Here is a 21993-nt window from a genome sequence, read left to right as displayed (position 1 = left end):
ATATTCAAACACACCAAAGTGACAAATGTAAAAATTTACACACCCAATGTAACCAAACTCTTGATTAATTTCAGACATAAGTGAGGATGAACTGAGGAGTATTTTAGAAGCTAAAATTAAAAATTCAAATGAATGATGGGACAGATCCTACAATATGACACCTTCCAGCCGATACAAAATGCTCCTGAAATTCACACCTAATTTACAATTGACGTTACCTGTGTCAAATGAATTAATTCATAAGAACAGGGTTTTTTTTAAATCAATGAATTAATTCAGCACGGATTATTAGTCCATTATGTTGACCCCCTCTGGGAGAGAGTAGACCTTGAACTTACATTTTTATTATTTCCATCATGAACATTTCCAGTCAGACCCAAAATATTACGCACAGAACATGACAAGGGTAATTCTTAATAAAACATTGCTAGTTAATGCCACAAACACAAAGGCAATGCTATATTCACCATGTTGCCTAAGATACTCTACCTCTTATCACCACCCTTCCAGGAGAAACCCTGGAGTTTGTACTGAAATGTAAATATCTGACGGTTTGGCATAACTTCTATCCTTTACAAAAATACTAAGCCTTGTATGTTGTTGTATTTGGTATAAAAGGTAATGGCTTGTTTTACAGATCTTTCATTTTACAAGGAACATAATGGGCCTGAGTCATTATGAGGAGCAAAGCATAAAAAAGGTGTTGCACGTTTTGCACCTGGGGAAAACCATGTTGCTTTGGATGGAGAGGTACATTTTAAATGTGGGGGACAGGTTTATAGTTGGGATAGGGCATGTACTAGATCAACCGTAAATTTCAGTGTAAAAATAAAACTATCAAGTATTTGTGTATTTAGATGAAAAACCAGCAAGTATTTAACTTGTGTGCAAAATAATAAACTAATTTTCACCCCTTGCATTGTAACATGGTTTGTCCCGAGAACATTTACTCCTTTTTTATGCCTTACTTTCCTTAATGACTCAGGCCCAATGTATTTTTATTTGTCTTGTCTGTTGCAGGTCTACGTGTACTATTGCACTCTTGCATGTACTGTTTATTTGTCTGTATATAAATGTATTGTTACTTGTTTGTGTAAGGCACGTCTTCTTTGTAAATGAGCTTGCTCAGTGGTGTTTTCCAGGATAAAGAATTTGCTTGATTGATTCAATGATTCCAATATTGAGAACCTAGTCACACTATAGTTATACATATTATTTTGTTTTAAATTACCTTACTTAAATATAGTAATATACAGCCTCAGAGATAGAAATTGATCCTTTTAACTTCTGTCTTTTCTGATGTATATAGCATGCTTTTTTAAAAAAAAAAAAATATGACGGTAATCTGGGAAATATATTATAAACTAATATCTATATTGTAGCGTAAGTTACATAAATTATGTGACATGTCCACAAGTAACATGGGCCTGATTCATTATGGAGCATAAATACAGTTACAAGCCGTATTTTCTGTAAAATCACTGTATGCAGGCCCAGAACCGAACCATATGCCAGATAATGCAGCAATGTCTAATTCATCTTTGAGCACAAAGGACCCTTACTACAGCACTATAATTCTGCAGGATGTCACTATAATGCTGCAGGATGTCACTGTAATGCTGCAGGATGTCACTGTAATGCTGCAGGATGTCACTATAATGCTGTAGGATGTCACTATAATGCCGCAGGATATCACTATAATGCTGCAGGATGTCACTATAATGCTGCAGGATGTCACTGTAATGCTGCAGGATGTCACTATAATGCTGTAGGATGTCACTATAATGCCGCAGGATATCACTATAATGTTGCAGGATGTCACTATAATGCTGTAGGATGTCACTATAATGTTGCAGGATATCACTATAATGCTGCAGGATGTCAGATGTCACTATAATGCTGTAGGATGTCAGATGTCACTACAATGCTTCAGGATTTCACTATAATGCTGTAGGATGTCACTATAATGCTGCAGGATGTCACTACAATGCTGCAGGATATCACTATAATGTTGCAGGATGTCAGATGTCACTATAATGCTGCAGGATATCACTATAATGCTGCAGGATATCACTATAATGCTGCAGGATGTCAGTTGTCACTATAATGTTGCAGGATGCCACTACAATGTTGCAGCCTGTCATTATAATGTTGCACGGTAAAATAACAGATCCTGTAGCTCCACAGCCTCTCCTCAGGTTTCACTGGAAGAAGATGGGGAACCAGTGTCTCCCCAGTGTATTCCTGCACTGCAGTGGGAGCACACTGAGGATAATAAGAAAGTGTTTTGGCAAAGATGGATTTTAATTGAAGACACGTAAAATTAGTGATTGATCACCCATTTTATACATAAGGAGGTGTTAGTAAAATTAATTGGCACTCTTCTTGTAAAGTAAAAAGAAGTGCCCATTCATAAACATATTTTGTACTGCAGTGCTAGGCTCAGTGAAGCAGTACTACGTGTAGGTTTAATGTGAAACACATTGTATAATAACATAATGTTCTCAATGAATATTGAGGCACTCTTGTTACAAGCATGAACCGAGCTACGTATACAGTATTTCACTGTACTTGCCAAGGGAAACCTGCCAAGGAACATAGTATTCTAACTATACAATGTCTATTTGTTCTTTTGATATTAGCATTATCCCTTTTAGATTGAGTAAAGCCACAAAATAATCATCGGTCCAAATTGTCTGTATTTGTTTGTGTCTTGTGGCTTGATGGGGTTATCAGGCCTAAAATCGCTTTTCTATATCAGAGTGTATTTACCGCTGTGATTTGTTTCCATCTGCTGTGGGGTTGGGTTCGGAGGAATTTGAGGAGTTCCCAGATCTCCTCTGCCAAAATCTCTGCGTGAGAATGTAGTCCACAGTGTGATTTATTATCTAGACAAACAGCAGCTTCTGGACAGTGAGCGTGAATGGCGAAGTTACACATCCTATAAAGAATTGCGCTGATAATGTAACTAACTTTAATATGTGGTGAATGAATTACAATAAATTGACAAACGCTGGGGGCGCAATGCAGGACTATCTAGCTGTTATTGAACCGCAAAACTCATTGTTAGAATGCAGCGCTAGGCAACCTGGGAGTTGTAGTTAACAAGTTTATTAAAAGGTATAAAGTATAGTCATATCAGGCCCAGCAACATAAGGGGGTCTATAATAATGAATTAGGCCCCATAAAGGTAAGTGAAGCAAAAAAAAAACTTTGCATCTTGACAAAACCATGTTGCATTGGAGGGAGTAGGGCCGTCTTTCCGACTGGGCACGAAGGGCAGGTGCCCGGGGGCCCAGCGGGCAAGAGGGCCCGAAACAGGACTTCTATAAAAAAACAAAACAAAAAAAAACAACTTACCTTTTGCGGTCACCTGTTCAGGTCAGGTGGCGATCCTGCTCCCTCCCTGGTCCCCTCTTCCGTGCTGCCTTCGCAGTGCATGTCGGGCGTGATGACATCACAGCATGGAGGAGCGCAACACGGAGGAGCTCAGAACAGCGATAGTGATGAAGAAGAGAAGAGGATCGGACTGGGAGAACAAGGCGATTGAAAGGTAAGTTAAGGGGGATTTGTAAAAAAAAGTGATATATATCACACACACACACACACATATAATTTTTTACACACACACACACACATATATATATATATATATATATATATGATCACTTTTTTTATATATATATAATTTAAAATGTGGGGACAGATTTATAGTTGGGTCAAGGTATGTCCTAGATCAACTTTAAATTTCAGCTTAAAAATTAAGTTATCAAGTATTTGTGTGCTACATGAAAGAGCAGCCAGTATTTTCCTTACGGGCAAAATAATAATTTGCACCCCTTGCATTGTAACATGGTTTGTCCAGCAGCAAAATGTACTCCTTTTTTTTTCTTACTTTGTATGCCTTAATGAATCAGGCCTATGGTGTCCATTGAAGCAACATATATGGCCCATGCAGAGGTGCATCTAAATAGCATGGGACTGGTTATATCATGTACACACATGGGGCCTCATGTAAAGTTGGACCCAATTTCCGTCTAAAACACAAACGTAAATTGCGTCTGAAAAAAAGACATCCTACTTAGAATGCTGAGTCAGAAACATCTCAGCTGATCATTGTCAGTTCACCACTTACACCTGGGGCAGAGCACCCGCCACAGATACGTTTTCTGACAGCCGTATCTGCATCTGTGTCCAGGTCTGCATCAGTCGCACTTACATGACCACGCCTATGCTCTACCCGGCCTACACTTTCACGCCCCTTGCCTCCCCTGATCAGCCTCTATAAGTCATATACGTAAGATACGACGGACTACGCATACAGACTCAAGAGTAAGTCTTTATGTGTGCATGCGTAGTAGTGAAATTCGCATTTTACGCTAACGCAAATGGACTAGCGTCCATTTCTACATTCAGCCCACACTGCACATAACTGGCTGACAGGTCTAAGTCACTTCCACCATTAAAACTCTCGCTCACCTTTCACAATGTCTAAAAAAAATTCTGAAATCATACCCCAGAAAGTACAAGATCTACCAGTTGCTGTCACCTCCGAATAGTTTAAGGTATAATCCCTAATGATGCTCTTCAGCTCATCACAAAACATTTAAAGCTTATATTTAAAGGGTTAACATGCCAGCAGACAGACCCCTGATATTGTGTAAGAAAGATTTTTTAAAAATGTTAGTTTAGACCATGAAAGTCTTTAACACTTAATTAAAAGGCACAGTACTTATACATAAACAGTGATACTAAACAATAACATACAATTAAACTGCAAAAGATTAGGACACAGAATTGATAGAAGTCTCCAACATTTCATTGTGGTCCTTCTGGGCCAAAGACCATGACGATACAATCATGGTGCCCAGCACTGCATAATTACTTCAAAAGGAAGGATCCTGGATTGTCTATTGGGAGATCCGGACCTGCACCGGATTATGCTAATTGCATATTCATCCTTCATTACACATTATACACACAATTGCTCTTTGATGTTTCTACACCAGGATATTAATAATAACTAAAACATGTATTTTAGAAACCACTGCATAATATCTTCTGAGAGGTTGTCTCATGTTGATATCAAATAACACATGTGTTATGGATTATACATATTACACATAGTCCTATTAGTCTATTTTGACCTTTATGTGAAATGTCCTAGACAGAGTGTGTCCAGTATTTAAACGTTTATTAATTCACAAGTTAACCCGTGCATGATACTCATGCATTCTAGTCAAATCAAGCTACTTAAGGTGTTAAAAAGGTTCTTGTCATGCATTTGGGCCTAGCCCAGGCCTCCTCAGGGGAAGAGCGTTACTTCCCGACGCAAGCGCCCTTTTTTAACGTGGTTTTGTCCACATGTCACCACCTCATCATTTTTCTCCATCACCTCATCCTTCATCTTCATCGCCACATCCTTCATCAAGCTACTTAAGGTGTTAAAAACTCCCCACTGTCACCCCCGGCAACCACCAACCACTCCCAACTGTCACTTCTCCTTCAAGAAATATATAGGTCAGTGTATAACTCTGCCCAGCAGGTGGCGCTGCAGCTTGGGTTTTTTTTTTCACACACGCCACTGGGCATTTATATAGTAGATATATGTGGCTGGACATTGTCTGGCTCTGCTGATGTTTGGAATTTTCTACATTGCATTTCTGAGTACAATAAAATAAAGGGTCACTCTGTCACCGCTAGCTGAAAAGCAGATATAACCATCAATAAATCCAGATGCCTTTTAGGATTCAAGTCCATTTTAAAGCATAACTAGGAAATATAACATTTCTCTTCTTGAACTGGTTATCCAGCAAATCTTTACACTGCAGTTTCATAACAAAACCTAACGCAAAGACACAACTTATAGGGGCATATTCAATTGTCCTGTTTCCGCGGTGCGTTAAAACTATTACCGTTATTATGGTAATAGTTAGCTGGATTTCAGCTCGCGGCTCAGGGAGCTGCGAGCTGAAATCCAGCGAGAAAACTACCGTAATAACGGTTCTTCCGCGCACTATTACCGTAATAACAGTAATAATGCACGGACCGCGAGATTTTTGGCGTTTCCGCCGACAATTGAATATGCCCCATAGAGTCATGTATAGCATTAAATGAGAGATTTTATTCAACTAGACCTTGTCTGTCATCAAATAACTTTAAGTTAATACTGTTACACTATTAACAACTAATGGATTCATACAGTGAATCATGGTTTAACAGTTAGTCCTTTAATCCTATATATTTTACTTCTCCAACAAAGCTCCTTATTAGACCTCCGTAGCGCTTTCCTTTGATATGTTGGACTTGATTGGCTGTGACACATGAGGCACTTCACTAGCTGGGACATTTCAGCTTATTTCCAGGATGTTCTAGTAAGCCAATAACACGCAATGTATTCCCCCTACTTCCCTCTAGTGGTGATATAGGAAATGCAGTTTTTAGGACAGTAGTGATTACTGTAAGATGGCACTCAAGACCTTCCAGTGCAATTTATATTAAACAATAGTCCTCATTAGTAGCACAAAATAATAGGGTGCTACATTGTTCTCCACCCATAAACACGTGTTTACATTAGGACTCCTGATGAGCCACTGATGGGCTCAGTTTGCATCTCTGGTCCCTATGGAGGTTAACCAGCAATAGGTTATTGTGGCTGAATCACTTATAGATAATTTATTGTTTACATTTATTTTAATTAGTAGCGCAGTGCACCGCTGTATATCATTGCAGATGTACTGATTTTTTTATATTGTGTTGTATTTTTGTATTTGTATTTTTGTATTGGAAATGTAGTGATATGCCATGTAGGAGGAAATGTGCTGTTGTGACTACTGAAGGCTAATCTCATGCTAAGGCCTTTTCATTTGTGAGTGACCAACAATCTTTTAGCCTTAATGTACAAGAAGGGGTCATTACCTTTTTTTATCCTGTCTAGTTAAAAAGATAGGCGAGCTACATGAATAATGCAACCAGCAAGTAAGTTAGGAAATCACAGATTGATGTAAATTGCATTAAATCCAAGATTAGAGAATAGATTACATCCTGACTTTTCTCAGACTTTGTGGTGCCAGCTAGTATCAGGGTGCTGGGTTACCCCCTGCCAACACGTGTGTCAGAATCAGTATATAAGGAGACTTGTTTTGAAAATGTAATGTATTCTGGAGATCGTTAGTACCTCAAACTAGCATGTAACTGTCCTTATAAGGACTACTTGAGCTAATAAAACATCACCGCTTCAAGATCCTGCTTTGACCCTACTTACCTGGTGTAATTCCTGTGACCGACAGATAAGACCACTCTAATCCATTATCCAGCTGTTCTGAGGTTGGGACCCAGCATCTGGGACCAATGCTCTGCCCACTACCCTGCAGCTCTGGCCAGTATGATGGGCCAGGGGGAACCATTCACAGCAACCCTGATCTGAAAGAAGAGGTCAGGTGTAGAAGCCCAGGTGCCCGGCAAGAAGGTACACTAGGTACCTAGCAGTGAGAGTTACCCAGAAGGAAGCGCTTCTAGGCGCCATTAAAGGAACCTAGTGGTGGCAGCAGAGCCCCTCCTACTGCATTTAGAGAGTCACAACTGGGAAAAAGAAGGGGGACGGTGGGAAAGCAAACTCAGCCAATCCCCAGCACTACGTCAGGATGGCATAGGAGGTCCATCCTGTGACAGTTATAATACTGGCTATAAAATTAATTAATCACTGCCTATTAGCGTCTTGTTATGTCAATGCAGTGTGTGGGATTTGGGCTGATCAGCGTAGGTCATACCAGAACATGACAAGTTCACCTCTCTCATTTGACCAAGGTGTAATTATTTGACCAATCCTATCGAGGAAAGGAGACACATGAAATAGAACACTGGCAAATTAGAATGAAAGAACAATCCATTGGCCACAGCTAACAATCACTTGTGAATGAATCATTATCAGACAAGGACTTACCTCACCGCAGTCTGATGTGAGCATTTAGTAAACACGTATTAGGACAACAAGGCTCCATATACCTCATACTACTGCCCTCCATTTACTGCGTTGAACTCATACCTACTTCCTGGCTTCAATCCAATACTAGACCCTCATATTCTGTATGCACCCAGGTAGGAATCTCACAAGTAGATACTTGTTTGTTTTATTCTGGTTTCTGTATATTGTACAGCATTGAGTTTCCATCCAGAGAGTGAGCTGCAGAAAGATGTTACGTGTAGGTGGGTTGTTTCTCATTTACACTAGAGAAGTGCAAATATTTCAAAATGCCAAGTTTGTCACCACAGCCTACACAGTGGTCGGACTTGTGCATCTTACTTTTTGACATTTGTAGTCTCAAAAGCAAAAGTAACTGATGTGCATTAATGAAAACTGGTTCACAGAACAAATATGCTGAAACCAATAACATCAGCTTCCGTCATTTTCTAATAGTATTTAGAAGGTAAAAGCGGACATCTCTTTTTTGTTGGGGGTTATAGCACCTTTTTCATGTACAACGCTTACAAAAACGTCCCCTATTATTATCTAAAAAAATGAATGGGATTACATCACAAATTTTAGGTGTGTCCTAAATTATCAAGAAAACGCTGGTGATCTGATGACATCCAAAAAAAAGCACAGTATACAATTATAAAGGTTTATTCCACTAAAACCAGGGTAGGAATAAACATGAGTTAACAGCAATAAGCCAGTAATATATAAAAAAAACATTATTTCTGACATATAGGGCCTGATTGATCAAGGGGCACAAACTGAGCACAATGTGCATTTGTTTAAAAAGCGCATGTAAATCAGGTATACGAACGCCTGAATACAACAAGGAGCGGATGTGAAGATACATGTGGTTATGAATACGGGTGTAGGTTTGTTCTGCTCTACAACAGAACACACTGCAGGATACATCCAATACCTATGTGGAATATAAAAGTACAAAAGAATGCACAGAATAAAAATAAAATATTTAAATAATATCACCTGTTAATAATATAGGCATTAATGATAAGAAAGTGGGGAGTTTTAACTCTTTTCACCATTAAATACATTTATTAGTATGTTATGAATGTCTACAGTACATAAGATACATTTTTACAGTTGAACTTAAATGCAAACACATGTAATAGTATGCATGTAATCGGCACTTAGACTAGCCCTGTAGCTGGAACAAGAGGTACGGTTAGAAAACAAGTACTTTTGAGATGCCCAGAGTTTGGATTGGAAGCTGCTGCGTGCATGCGAGATTGGCACGCCCTCACTGTACACTGACTACTGGCAAACAAGCCTTCCCTGTCCCGTTCCCTCCATGAAATCGTAGGCTGTGGTAAGGGTCCTTAAGATGAATTGAACGTGGATGCGTTCTGTGGCGTACGAGCCGGATTTGGACGTGTTTAGACTGATTATGCAGATTGTACTCACAAAATCGCCATCTACGGTCCATAGTATCACTCTACATTTACATTAGTACCTATTCCCGCTCTAAAATGATGCAACTGATCCATTATTTAGACTGTTGAATACACCATAAGTTAAACAGTTTAAATCTGTAGACAGTTTTAATTGTCTCTTGAGCCTGCATTGCTACTTTAACCTATTTTCCTCTCAGCCACACTAAATAAACCAGGTCAACATTAAATGTTTTAAATGTGTCATCGTGAAATTACTGGGGTGTCGCCACAATATTAAAGGAGTTGTCAAACTCTAGATGCGTTCAGCCACAGATTTACAGTCAGGCCCTATGGGTTAAGGCAGTCTTGTTGGTGAGCTGTGTCGGAACCCAGGTTATATCGACAACAACAGCGATAGTTTTGATTCAAACTAAAGAATATAGTGCAATTACCTTGGAGATTTGTAGATTTTTTTCTTCTACATATCAACAGAAAATTTGTGTTTGTGTAGAAATTTACTTTTTTTATAACATGTAGGACATATAAAAATAGCACTAAAATACTTAATGATGTAGTAGTGCTTAAATGCAAAACAACTTCAAGGGGTATATTTACTAAACTGCAGGTTTGAAAAAAAGGAGATGTTGCCTATAGCAACCAAATAGATTCTAGTTATCATTTATTTAGTACATTCTACAAAATGACAGCTAGAATCTGATTGGTTGCTATAGGTAACATCTCCACTTTTTCAAACCCGCAGTTTAGTAAATCTAGCCCCAAGTCTGTTGAATCCATAATACCAACTCTAGGTTCAGTTGACAGTGAATCTATCACTCTACCACTTAAGCCACTTACTGTATCTAGCAGATGTTTCTTGCACTGGAGGAGACACTATGTGGAGACATGTTTCCAATCATCATAGGAGTGGTGCACCCACACATATTAACCAATTAACATTGAGAAAAAGTAGAAAAAATAAAATGTGTATACTGGGGCATTCCAAGGTCCAGAGTGTTAAAACATTTTTCAAACTTTATTGATATGCATTAAAATGTTATTATAAATCTTCTGTGTAATTCTTTAAAAACAATCGGAATTAGCAAAATATTTGAAATGAGAATATTGAAATTGTGAACCAGAAAAGATAACTGTTAAGACTAGCAGATACACACTGCTATACTGCACCACAAGCCCCTATAATACGACTGATATATATTTCTATTCGTAAGGGTTATTCTTCATTATTCGCTTACAGGGTATCAATACTGCCTGAATATTATAAGCAAAATGTTCTGTATTAATCCCAGCAAAGGGATCTATGTCTTTGAAAGGTATGATCAGTTAGGAGAACCCGTAGAGATGTATGGTCAACCTAAAGTTTAATTGTGTGAGTGGGGTGTTTTTAATATCATCATCATCACCATTTATTTATATAGCGCCACTAATTCCGCAGCGCTGTACAGAGAACTCATTCACATCAGTCCCTGCCCCATTGGGGCTTACAGTCTATATTCCCTAACGCGGGGCCAAAATGACGCGATTCTTGGTGAATTTTGGGAGTCTCCAGGACTTTCGGGGAGACTTGGCAAGTATGCTATAGCCACCAGCACACACATACACATACACATACACACACACACACACACACACTATAGCCTCCAGCACACACACACTATAGCCTCCAGCACACACACAAACACTATAGCCTCCAGCACACACACACACACACACACACACCCTCCAGCACACACACACACTATAGCCTCCAGCACACACACACTATAGCCTCCAGCACACACACAAACACTATAGCCTCCAGCACACACACACTATAGCCTCCAGCACACACACAAACACTATAGCCTCCTGCACACACACACACACACACACACACCCTCCAGCACACACAGACACTGTAGCCTCCAGCACACACAGACAGCCTCCAGCACACACACTATAGCCTCCAGCACACACACAATATTGACCTTTCCCCATTACTTACCTTATTCCCTCTGCGCGCGAAGCCTTCAGCACTTATCACATGGGACGGCACCTGTCATGTGGTGCACGTCCCATGTGATAGCTAGGTTCTTACAGACAGGGCCGCCTTCAGAAATAATCATGCCCAGTACGGGCCCATGCCCAGTACGGGACCCCTGTGTCCCCCGGGCCCCCCTCCCCCATGAGCGCCACCCCCTGATGAGCGCCCCCCCATGAGCAACAGCAACATATACTTAACTGGGGGCCCGCCGCTGGTCTCCGCTACTCTGTCTTCAGCCTGGATGCGATCATGTGCTCTGCCTGTGACAGATCACATGATCGCAGGGGGAATGAATCCTCCACCCCTGCGATCGCATCCTGGTGCCTGGCTGGTGACAGCCAGGCTGAAGACAGAGTAGCGGAGACCAGTGGCGGGCCCCCAGGTAAGTATATGTTGTGCTGTTGTACTGATCCCCCTGGTGAGCCCAGGCCCGGTACAACAGTACCCCCCGTACCCCCCTGATGGCGGCCCTGCTTACAGATAGGCGTGGGGATGAACGGATCAGGAGAATCTGCAGCCTATATGAAAGGTGGCTGGTCCCGGAGGTGGGGCCAGCCACCGCTCAGTCCACCGGCCCTAAATAGATATTTTCTCTCCGGCCCAGCCCGGCCCTGGATTATCTTTTAAAATGTGAAAAGTGGGGCAAATTATTTTAAGAGGATGAATGTATGTGTCCAAACAGATTCCACTGATACGTGTGTGTAACAGGAAATAGACACTTAAATAGGCAATATACATATGGTATGCCAGAGGGAGAACTAGCGAGCTGTGGACCCTGGTGTGGGGAGGAGAGAATCGAGGCCCCCGACCCTCTACATCTGTCATGCAGCGGGCCCCATTATCTCCATGGGCCCTGGTGCACCCCACCTGCTGCACCAACGGTATTTCCGCCACTGTGGCACGCTACGTACAAGTAGACTACACCCGTACTGTACCCAACATTTTCTGAATACCTTGTGGGCTGTGTTTTTGTGCTTATGTTTATTTTTATACCTTACCTGAATACCTAAGATAGCTTTACCTTACTTTAAAATTAGGAATTCAGATCGAGAACCTGCGTCTGTGTAATATACAGGGCACTCCCAGCCCAAGCACAATAGGCGTACAGTAATCACCTGTTGCTCGGATACGCTCTCTTTGTTTGCGTTTTGAGTCTCTCTAGTATGTGATTCCACCTTATGTCATTAATATTTATTTTCAGTTTTTGCAGCCTGAATAGTACCAGCTAGGGGAATTGACATCGCTAATTAAATTAGTATAGAACCTACTGTTCGTTTCATTCCAAATTACTGATTTTAATTAAAACACCTGCTGCAAGAATGTTTCCATCTTGTCTTCTCCCAGAACAGTAAATTGTTTTTCTAGGATGAGTAGTTGATTATACATTGTAAACTTTACAAGAATACCATATATATATTCCTTCAATCTGGGCAGCAGCATCCACTGTTCCGTCTGGCCACTTTGGAGATGTGAGTGTTAATTACTGAACTTGGCAGGAACAATTTGCACTGGAGCCCAATGCCCTCTAGTTATGCCACTTTGCCCAGCTGCAGTTCCAACAGGGACAGGGGAGAAGAAGCACTAAGATCTGCAGATATGGAACCAGGTCACCTATGTAGCAAAATGAATAGTATAATGCAAGTCACAATGCAGTTACCATATTTCCCCATGTATAAGACGCTCCCATGTATAAGACGCACCTGTATAAATCATGTGAAAAAATTGAGGATAATGTTCATAGTCTTTTGCAGAGTAATTGGTGACTGCAAAAAACATTATCCTCAATTTTTTCACAGAGTAATTGTGCAGCGGGTACAGAGAGAAGAGACGGAGTTCTAACCCTATTGCTAATTCTGCCTTACCCTGTCAGATGCTTCCTCTGTCCGGTAAAGTCTTCTTTCTTCTGTCCCTTCTGATCCTGATGCTGGAAAGTCGCTTACCGTCCTCTTTGCGATGACCGGATGTCCAATCAGGACTTTCACAAAGTCCTGAGTGGACAAAACGCCAAATGCAGAAACCGGAAGTGTGCGTTCCACGTGTGCGGTTCACGCACCCCATCCGGTCATCCGGTAATCCGGTCATCCGGTCATCCGGTAAGCGACTTTCCAGCATCAGGATCAGAACGGACAGAAGAAAGAAGAATTTACCGGACAGAGGAAGCATCTGACAGGGAAAGTGCTACTACCCCTGTATAAGTCGCACCCAGTTTTTAGACCCAAAATTTTGGGGGAAAAGGTGCGTCTTATACATGGGGAAATATGGTATATTGTATACAGACACAGTCACACTTGTGCTGGTATTCCATTACAGCTACAGGCAATTAAGTTTTGCAAACAGCTTTTGTTTTTTTGAGACTTGACCATGAAAACCAACTTTATGCAAGGCTGGCACATACCATCACTATCAGCTTGTTGGATACACTATTCATGGCATTTACACACAGAGTACAAAATAAAAGCCATCTTCAGAACTGTCTTACAGAAGCCCTACACACAACTTCCACAATGGTATTTTGCAGACAACATTAATTATACTTGTTATGAAGAGAACTATAATCTAAAAGCTCTACTAATATAAGCAGCACTACTATAATTTTTGCATCACCCTTCTGGACTCAGATAAATAGGCTACACCAACTTCTGTCCATGGAAAATTTTCTTGCAATAGCCACGGTAACCAAGAATTTGTGAGATTTAAAAAGACAGTACCCAAATGTGCTTATTTTGCAAGTAAATGAAGAGAGTTGCCCTATGAACTAATTATCATGTTTGCATTGTATTGCTCCAAAAAACACCACCCTACCCCTTAACAGTTCAGATTTTTAGTGACCGAAGGTGCAGGGCTTACCTCTATTGTGGCATGGTTTTGGCAAAATGGGTGTGGTAGGCACATAGGGGAAATTACTAATTCATGTTAAAATTTTGTTTCCTGGTTGCAAATTTACTAAACTGCAGGTTTAAAAAGTGGAGATTCTGCAACCAATCATATTCTAGATGTCATTTTGTAGAATGTACTAAATAAATGACAGCTAGAATCTGATTGGTTGCTATAGGCAACATCTCCACTTATTCAAACCCGCAGTTGAGTAAATATACCCCTGTGTATTACTTGGCAACATACGGTAATTTGCTTATAAATCCTGAATAGTTTATACTTTACTTTGTCCTCTCAGTGTCATGATTAATTTAAGACATAAATGAAGCTAAATGTTAACTTTCAATTAATGAAGGGCAAGGTTGTAAGCGGTAGTTGAACTTCGATGTAACGTTTTACTATTTTCACCATGTGTATATTAGGTGAACCCACAAAGCACGGCTCTCCTTGATTTTCCCAGGGAAGTTTCACAAGCACCTTAAAATGTGAGCACAAACAGGCAAATGTGCGCAAATAAATAAGCGGTGAGGAGCGAAATTTTTTGCCCGTTTGTAAATGAGCCTCACAGAAAGATAAGGGGGGCTGGGATTGTGTGTACAAAAAGAAGGGACTGAAGATGACTTTTTTTGCAGATGGAAACCCCAAACTCTTGCTTTTTCACCCTGTGTGTGATCTAAAACAAAGTAAATGTATATTTGTTATGCTATGCCACCAATATGAAACCATATATATTCTGAATTCATGTGCGCTAAAGCTGGGTACACACTACAGAAAATTTCTCCCGATGGCATATCAGTAACGGTTTTACAAACGACTGGAAGTCCCAATCAGCATGTAGATTCATGTGTACACACTATACATGTTGTAAAAGATTTACCCTCAGATCTGTGCTCTTCATCTGTCATAACCATCGGCTGAAAAGATCATGACTGTGTAAACTCTATGGAGATCCTGATTGTGAGTGCATACACACTGCAGGATTGGAAGGACGTCGTTCCATCATTGAACAAGATTTTTAGTCCGGTTTAAAAATCAAATGAAACAATACGATGAGCTTTGGGATGATAATTGTTCATCACTTCAGAGTACACACTAATGCGATAAACGACTGTTGCTTGATAATGCTGGCCGCATTATCAAACAGTCATTTATCGTGTAAATGGCGGATAATCGGCTGAAAACTCTGTAGTGCAGGCCTGTCCTACCTGCGGCCCTCCAGGTGTTGTGAAACTACAAGTCCCAGCATGCCCTTCCAGCTATCAACAGGTTGTCTACTGGCAAAGCATGCTGGGGCTTGTAGTTTCACAACACCTGGAGGGCCGCAAGTTGGACAGGCCTGCTGTAGTGTGTACCCAGACTAAGAAAGTTAATGTCTATCATCACAAAATAAATAAGCTACAATTGATTTAATTAAAGTGTTTTCAATGATTGGAAGGGGGTACATAAGGGGTTAATGGTAAACCACACTCTTCCTCACGAAAAATAGTCTATAGAAGTGTAAACATCGTGCCATGATTACTTTTGTTTCCTTGTACTGTAATCTATGTCCAAAATAGACCCAGAAAAACACAATAACACATCCTGCAAGCTGCAGCTATTCATTGTCGGCTCGATCTGCCGTTTTATTTATCGTCTCCTAGGCTGCTTTATGTGTTCAGCTTCCTCTGACAGAGTCTCTCAAGCAGGAAAGGCCAGAACCAGCCTCTCTACCAATGCATTTCCTACCACTGTGACCATGATATTAATCTTCTTGTGCATTGGTAAGCTGCTAATATTTAACCTATTTTGTGTCAGGACTGAACAGAATATATGCTCGATTTAACATATCATGAAGATAATGCACTCAGACATAGTGCATGTTCTGTCCTCCTAACGTAAATCTAACCCCCCCTACAAAAAAAAAACAGTTGCAAGTTGCAGAGAGTGATCTGTATCGTCTTGCCCTTGGCTTGTCGGAACAGCTCTGGATAATCGCAAAATGAATCACAAATGAGTGCTGACATATTTCTGATATAGTTCATCCCCATATCCTTAATCGCTGACTTATTCTGTGAATAAACAGAACTGTACTAATGGACGCAGCAGCGACTTTGCGAGCTGTCCGCAACAACATCCATAGTGTGGCTTAGTCTACTTCCTTTGACAGAAGTCATTTCCTTTCATGCTTTAAGAAGTCCTCAAAATAACATAGCTCCCAATAGTCCCAATTTGTCAGGACTGATCCGATTCTTGGGGGTAAATGTATCAAGCTGAGAGTTTTCCGACGGGAAAACCAATCAGATTCCAGCTATCATTTATTTAGTAGAATCTGATTGGTTGCTATAGGCAACATCTCCACTTTTCAAACCCGCTGGAAAACTCTCAGCTTGATACATTTACCCCTTGGACTCAATAAAGCAGCATGGCTTCATGGCTAGCATGGTGGCATAATGGTTAGTGCTACTGGCTCACTACTCGCTTTTTTGGGCTATCTGACCTTTTACTTAAGTACAATTTATGTGAATGATTCCCTTTAGTTTTTGTTTTACATATCTGCAAATCTTACATTTTCTATGTGCTTGAGAGAATGTTAAAGCTTCGCCATCTGCCTCTGAATATGTGGCTTACATGTTTAGGTTATTGCAGGCAGATTAAATACTGTTTTTATTTTAAGAGCTTTAAAGGGTTTTATGGTTTCTATAATATGATGCAATAAAAGGGCTCGTCCATGAATAACCTAGAAGGGCTTTATCACCAAATGTCCAGGTCTACTCAAGTATGTTTTACCATCTTCGGGCTAGATTTACTAAATGGAGCTTATTGGGATGTTTTAAACCACCGCACATCACCGCAAAACTGCCAGGAAATCCACCAGATAAAAAGGCAAGTATTTTGTAGACCTGCTTCTAATAAACTAGATAGCTGACACGTCATGGTGTTTGACATAAGAAAAGGGACTATTGACTTCTGAATTATGGGAGGAATCATATATTGTTTAAAGGGTTTGTTTAAAATGAATTTCTAATTAATGTATGGGGCATAATTAATTTAATTATTTAATTATAATAATATATATATAGAATTTTGGCAACCATTATTGATAAACTGTGCAGCAAAGATTTTATATTGATGTGATAAGCAGCGAAATGAAATCTTTAAAATCATAGAGTCAAGATAAATAGGCCTCTAAGTATAGAAGTATAGATCTTGCTGGGCATTATTATTGGCATATCTTGCTGAACATAATCAATTGCTGTTCAGGTCTTGCTAGATATTGCCAATGGCATATTTGCTGCATTATCAGAGGTATATTAGATTTTGATGAGCATTATCATTGGTATACTATTATTATTATGTATGTTTTAACATTTGCATATTAGAGCTTAATGTGTGTGTTTCAGGCCAGTCATTATCAATATCAAAATACATCTTCATATGCATTACTGATGGCATATTTCACTTTGACATTTCTTTATGTCAGATTAATATAAAGTTTTGCTTTTGTAATTTTCTTGAGAAACCTGGGCCTCAATAGTTACCCTCCTTGGCAATGCCAACAGGCTAGAAAAGAAATGCCACTCGGCCGGCAGAATATTCTGGGACGCATGCCAGCATAATGTGTGCAGCCTGGCTGGTTATAGTATAAGAGCCTCTTCTGGCATAATATGCCGATACTACATTAAGCACGTAGACTGTTAAAAAAAAAGATTTGTTTATTGCTGATCGACTGACGGGGGGGGGGGGATATTATAATTTCTGCAATGAGTCCATTTACTGTCTTGGGGGTAAATGTATCAAGCTGAAAGTTTCCAGCGGGTTTGAAAAGTGGAGATGTTGCCTATAGCAACCAATCAGATTCTAGTTATTTATTTAGTACATTCTAAAATTGATAGCTAGAATCTGATTGGTTGCTATAGGCAACATCTCCACTTTTCAAACCCGCCAGAAACTCGCAGCTTGATACATTTACTCCTTAGTCTACTACTTTTTCTCTTTTTAAAAAAAAATCATGCATTATTTTTGAAAAGGTGAAATTTTCCTTTAAATATGCAACTTGTACGTTTATATTTGTACGTGAAACAGATCTGGAATTTATCGCGGTTCTAGAGTGCTGTTTACACAGCAGTGTGTAAAAACAAACTGGTCTTAACTTGAATGTAATCATTGAAGCAGACATGTACGTAAAACATCCCTCTCTTCCACAGAACATTGTACTTTAGATTATAGTTAGCATTCGCCAGCTGTCAGAATATTCTACTCTCCTGTATTTATGGGAAACCCTCAGTCCCAGTGTGACATCATCAGTGAGCTCTTTCCCAAATGTATGAACACGTGTATGTTGGGAAAATGTGTATAGTACACATATACGCCTTACATATAGATATATACAGTATATACAGGTAAATATTTCCATATATTATGACGAACGTGCATCTGATAACAAAACACAATGTATCACACATGTAAATGTCGGCACTCGCCACTACAGAATAAAAAAATATGCATATTGCTTAAATATGAACAATACACCATTCATACGTTCTTCACGCTTATTTATAAACCTGGAATTTGGGCTCAATATCTATAAAGTACATTAAGTGATGTGTGGGATTCAAGGCAGTAGTTTACTGTTACCTTAGTTTTTTACTAGTGAAAATACCTACAGGTAACAGCAGCTTTCATTTGTATGTCAGGAACATGAGGGGTAAACACAGGGAGCCTGATTCATTACCGAAACGCAAATGAACGTAATGTGCAGTTTTTATTAAACGCACGTGCATCGGGTATATGCAGGGGCGCACGGAGGATTGTCGGGGGGGGGGGGGAGTTTCCCCCCCGACCCAAAAAAAAAAACAACCCGAGAGAGAGCTGCGCAGCAGCTCCGTTTTGTCAGCTCTGTCCTATACAGCAGCCGCGGCGCTGTCTAAGAAGCATCCGCGGCGGTGCTGTATACACTACAGCACCGCTGCGGATGCTTCTTTGACAGCGCAGCGGCTGCTGTATAGGACAGTGGCCACTTAGTTAGCGCAGGGGGGGGGGGTTTCTAGAGACTCAGAAACCCCCCCCCCTGCGTGCGCCACTGATATGCACATCCATATTCAACAAGGAGCGGATTAAAGATACGTGCGGTGATGAATACGGGTGGCCTGATTCATTAAGGAAAGTTAAGCAAAAGTAAGTAAGTAAAGCAAAACCATGTTGCTTTGGAGGGGGAGGTAAAATGTGATGGCAGATTTATATTTGGGGTAGGGCATGTCCTAGATCAACTTTAAATTTCAGTGTACAAATAAGTTATCAAGTATGTGTGTGCCACATCAAAAAACAGCCAGGGGTTAATGTATCAAGCTGAGAGTTTTCCAGCGGGTTTGAAAAGTGGAGATGTTGCCTATAGAAACCAATCAGATTCTAGCTGTCATTTTGTAGAATGTCATAAATAAATGATAGCTAGAATCTGATTGGTTTTTCAAACCCGCCGGAAAACTCTCAGCTTGATACATTTACCCCCAGTATTTTCCTTTTGTGCAAAATAATAAACTAATTTGCACCGCTTGCATTGTAACATGGTTTGTCCAGAAAACTTGAGTAAGAAAACTTAAATTTTTTGCTTAAGTTTCCTTAATGACTCAGGCTCCAGGTCTGCTCTGCTATAATAGACAAGACACTGCAAGATACGTCCAATACATATATGCAATATCAAGTCACAAAAGAACGCACAGGGAAAAATAAACAATTCAATTAATGTCATCTGTTAATAATATACTCATTAATGACAAAACATTAAAAATTTAAAAAAAAAGTTTCATTTTTTAGTTTTTTTTTCCCATGAAATACATTTATTAAGCTGTAATTTATGTCTACTGTACATAGAATACATTTTTACAGTTGCTCCTGATTGGAAACACATGTCGTAGCATTCTATACACAGCCGTCATCACTAGTAATTGGCACTCAGACTAGACCTGTAGGTAGAGCAAGTGATACGACAGAAAATCATGTACCTTAGTGATGCTGAGGGCGCTCGAGCTTGGCACACTGATACTGTTCATTGACTATGTACATATGCCCATTCCCCATTCTGTTAAACCACTGAAATCGTAGGCTGTAGTAAGTGTCCTTTGCACTTGAAGATGAATTGGACGTTGCTGTGTTCTGTGGTGTATGGTCTTGTTCTGGGCATGCTCCTTAAGGAATGAGGCCCTGGATTCCCCTACTGCCTGTCTCTCTCCACTGGCATCATCCTTTCCTCCTTTAAACATGCCCTTATCTCTCCCATTCTCAAAAAACCTAATCTTTATCCACCTCACTCGCTAACTACCACCCCATCTCACTTCTCCCCTATGCCTCTAAACTATTCAAGCGGGTTGTCTGCAACCACCTCACTAGTCACCTCTTGGACAATTCTTTCCTCGACCCTCTCCAATCGAGTTTCCGAGCCCCTCCACTCCACTGAAACCTCCCTGGCCAAAGTTACTAATGATATATAATATAATATACTGATATATAATATAATATACTTCTCCCTACTTATCCTCCTGGACATCCCCGCAGCCTTTGACACCGTGGACCACCCCCTCCTGTTGCAGACTCTTCTCTCTCTCTGCCTCACTGGCTCTGTCCTCACATTGGTTCACCTCATACCTCGCTAACAGCTCCTTCTCTGCATCCACATCTGGTTCATCCTCCCCCTCCGCCATCCCTGTAGGAGTCCCCCAGGGCTCTATTCTCGGCCCTCTACTCTTTTCGCTATATACTACCTTCCTGGGTGCTCTCATCTCTTCTTTTGGTCTCCAGTATCACCTTTACACTGATGACATTCAACTCTACATCTCTTCTCTTGATTCCCCCCTCCTCTCTCGTGTGACTGACTGCCTCTCCGCCATCTCCTCTTGAATTTCCTCACGCTTTCTCAAAATTAACATTGCTAAAACTGAGCTCATTGTCTCTCCTCTTTCTAGATCCTCATCTCACCTTAATTTCTCTATCACTGATAAAAACACCACCATCTCTTCTGTCCTCCAACTCCACTGCCTGGGTGTCACCTTTGACTCCTCCCTCTCTTTTGCCCCCACATTTAATCCCTTGCCCAATCTTGTCACTTCCAACTATGCAACATTGCCCGCATCCGGCCTTTCCTATCTCAGGTTGCCACCAAAATCATCCATGCACTCATCATTTCCCATCTTAAATACTGTAACCTTATCCTCACCGGCCTCACCCGCTCCCACCTCGCCCCCCTTCGTTCTATACTCAATGCGGCTGCGAGACTTATCTTCATTTCACGCCACTCTTCTTCTGCTTCTCCTGTCTGCCTTGCCTTACACTCGCTCGCTTTCCCCTACAGAATCCTCTTCAAACTCCTCACCCTCACTTACAAGGCCTCTTCACTCACACTCCCTTCCGTTCCCTGCGATTGAGCAATGACCATCACCTCTGCTCCACTCTGATCACCTCGTCCTACCCCAGAATTCAAGACTTCTCCCGTGCTGCCCCCCCTCCACTGGAATGACCTCCACACTGCTTTCGACTGTCCCCTAATTTGTGTTCCTTCAAACAGACACTCAAAACTCACCTCTTCCTCAAAGTCTACCAGTCATCCACCTAACCCTCTCTCCATGCTCGTCTCTTCACCTCTCTTCCCAGACCCTTTACTCGCTCCTCCTGCTCTTGACTCCCCCTTTTGCCAGCTGTCTGTTTGCCCTCCCTTTAGGCTGTATGTTCCCATGAGCAGGGCC

Source organism: Mixophyes fleayi, chromosome 5 (genome assembly GCF_038048845.1).
Source record: "Mixophyes fleayi isolate aMixFle1 chromosome 5, aMixFle1.hap1, whole genome shotgun sequence".
In the NCBI taxonomy this organism is placed as follows: Eukaryota; Metazoa; Chordata; class Amphibia; order Anura; family Limnodynastidae; genus Mixophyes; species Mixophyes fleayi.
This window is presented reverse-complemented; position numbering follows the sequence as displayed.